The sequence below is a fragment of the Balaenoptera physalus genome, assembly GCF_965194825.1.
Source record: "Balaenoptera physalus genome assembly, chromosome: 15".
NCBI lineage: Eukaryota > Metazoa > Chordata > Mammalia > Artiodactyla > Balaenopteridae > Balaenoptera > Balaenoptera physalus.
The window spans coordinates 91,101,169-91,104,421 of NC_138894.1; positions in this window are offsets into that span (position 1 = coordinate 91,101,169).

Consider the following 3,253-nt stretch of genomic DNA (forward strand, 5'->3'; position numbering starts at 1 on the left):
CTTAACCACTGCGCCACCAGGGAAGTCCAAGATACGTTATTTCTGAATAAATCTTGCAAAGGAGTTCTGTAACTCAATAACAGTCCTTAATGAATGGTGTTGACTCTCCTTTACAACTTCTCCCACCCCTCTCAGTGGTGAAGCCATGAAACCAAATGCAAAAGCTTGGAACTTTGCAAGAAGACAATAGCAATTATATGAGATACTGCTTTCAAAAGGTATGAAGGTATCAGCAATAATTGATAGCACTGTGGCTCTCTCAAGTTACTGATTAAGCATTAAAAATAGAAACATGGCTTGCCTACATTTCAAATGCTATCTCATTTCTCATCTGAATACAAACACTATCCTTCTGCATATTCATAATGACCTGCACCTATACAATATCTCTCTCCTATGTAATAGCTAGTGATGGGTCAGGGATGGTGGGAAATCATAGAGGTTCTGAGCAGAGAGATCTAGAGGGTTCCTGAAGAAGGGCACTTGAGTGGGGCTTTGCAAGGGGGGGCAGAGGTTGCCCGCCCACTGCAATGAGGGTGGTCCTCAGGATGCGGTAAGGAAAGGACCTGCTTCATCTCCAGATGCCAGGCTAGCCCTGTTGCCAAGGGAAACATCACTCAGGACACATCTCCTGCCGAAAGTATCAACAACTGTAGTTCTCTCGCAAAGTTTAATTTATTCATTGCAGGATGTTCTTATTTTCCAGGAGTTTAAGCAGACAGCTCCCACCCTGGGCCTCATCGTCCACTGCCCTCACCAGCCACCACCCCAGTCGCTGCATAAAGAAGTCCTTTAGCTGGAGAAGTGTGGCCGCCAGTATGGCTGCTTCCTTAAGAGGGATCAGACCCCATCTTCAAGGTCCCAATATTCCCGGGACTTTGCCAACCCTTTGGGACAAAGAGATTCTTGTTTATTTCTAGAGATGATCTTAGGTGGCATTGGTCATGTGGCAAAACTCAGGTTGTTTGCTTGTCATGGGAAGCTTCTAATAAAAGCAATCTGGGTTTTTAGCACAAGTAGATGGAAGCCAGGTCCCCAAATGTAGCTGATTTTAAATGCACTCTCAGAGTGGAAAGAACAGAGGCTTTGGCAGTTACGCTCACTGAAGCTGAGTGAGCCAGACAAGTCTGCGGAAACAGGGTTGGAATCAAGAGCAGTCAGAAAAATCAGTTGCCCTGGGAGGTGAACACAGGGAGCTCTGGATATATTTAAACGATGAGTCACATGACTAGACTCTACTTAGGCAGTAGTAAAACATGTTTTCCTTTAAATGATTAAACTTAGTTGAACTTAGTACAAGAAAGATTTCTTTTCCCTGTGAATGTTCTTCTACCAGGTTTAAAGAGTTTCAAGATGAGATTTGTTTTCTTAAAAAGAAAACGTATATCAATAGCTTCCAAACTAGACACATCTGTGGAATCAGAACACCCAAATGACACCAAATAATGTATTTGGCCCATCTCCTGCATCTGGATGGTTAAGACAGCACATCAAAAAACTGTAAAAAAAAAAAAAAATAAAGAGTTACAAATACTTCCTTAGTCTCTTGATAATAAAACAAATGGATATAGACTTGAATCCCATGTTTATTCCATTGTCTTGGGCATTAAGCTTTCAATGCCTACTCCTGAAGTGATAAAATAGTAAAATAGTAAAATTTCAAGTCTATGGTAGGGAAAGTTTAGCCAAAATTTCATTTTTTTTTTTTTAATAAATTTATTTATTTATATTTTTTGGCTGCGTTGGGTCTTCGTTGCTGCGTGCGGGCTTCCTCTAGTTGTGGCGAGCGGGGGCTACTCTTTGTGGTGGTGCGTGGGCTTCTCATTGTGGTGGCCTCTCCCGTTGCCGAGCACGGGCTCTAGGCACGCGGGCTTCAGTAGTTGCGGCGTGTGGGCTCAGTAGTTGTGGCTCGCGGGCTCCAGAGCACACGCTTAGTAGTTGTGGCACACGGGCTTAGTTGCTCCGCGGCATGTGGGATCTTCCTGGACCAGGGATCGAACCCGTGTCCCCTGCATTGGCAGGCGGATTCTTAACCACTGCGCTACCAGGGAAGTCCTAGCCAAAATTTCATTTTAACAATTATTCTGCAATCCCATCTGGATTCAGGTTAATGTCAAGATGTGAGTTAAACCCCGGATGTTTGAGTTGTCTTGCTTTGGAAAGGTTAGATTTTTTTAAGTAAGCGAGGAAGGGAGAGAAAGAAGTCAAGTCTTAAAATGCAAGCACAACCAACAATAACACCACCGGGTTTGAATTAGACAGCTTCGGCCTTTTTCTTTTTCTTATTTGGGGGTTGGTTCACTTAAAAATAATAAACGTTTTTCTTTCTTTCTTTTTTAGTATCCAATGACCAAAAGCTAGAATTAATTATGATCAGTACCTACTGGCTTTTTCCTTGGGGAGAGAATGCTTTCTCTGTCTCCTTTCAAATTTTTTCTTTCCCCAAAGTAGTTACTTTTTTAATGAGGCTCGGCATTCAAGCACCAGATCTCCTTTGGGGCAAGAGGAGAGGGACGGGAAACCCAGGGCCCACCACTGCCTGCTGCCGGCTCCCTTGCGGAAAGGCTGCAGCGGGGAGTCCGGTCCGGGAGAATCGCCCCCTTCCGTCCTTCTGTCCTGTCTTAGGTCGCGCGACGGAGCAGGGCAGAAATTGAAGGGTGGGAGGCCCGGCACCTTCATCATCTTACTCCATCCTCAGAGGTATTTTTACCGTCCGGCCCCTTCCCCCAACTTAACATGTGAGGAATAGGAGGCTGGGAGAGGTGAAGTCCCCATCGCGCTCTAAGCTCGGGAGGGGCCCGGCTGTGGAGTCACCTCCGCACTCATCACCACCCCACGCAGGCCGGTCTGGGCGTGTTGCAGGAGCCCCAGTGCTTTCAGTTCTTCCAGGCGGCGGGGACCCGGAGGGTCGGGGAGCCAGAGCCTGGAGGGCTGACCCGGCGAGGAGAGGCGGGGCCCGAGGCGGGCCGGAGGGAGGAGGAAGGAGTCGGAGGAGGAGGGGACGCCGCGCCCCAGTGCCCTCGCCATCCAGTGCCCGGATACCCGGCCCTCGCTCCCCGCCCCCGGCCGCCGGCTCCCCGAGAGCCCTCACCCGCGGCTCTCGGCCCCCACCTCCAGGCCGGGCTCAGCACCCCGGCCCCGGTCGCGCCCCCTCCCACGTTCCGCTGTCCCGGGATCTAGTTCCCGCACCGCGACACCACGCCCCACGTTCCGCACACCGGTGGCTTCGCCCCTCCCCCAGGCCCGGCTCGCG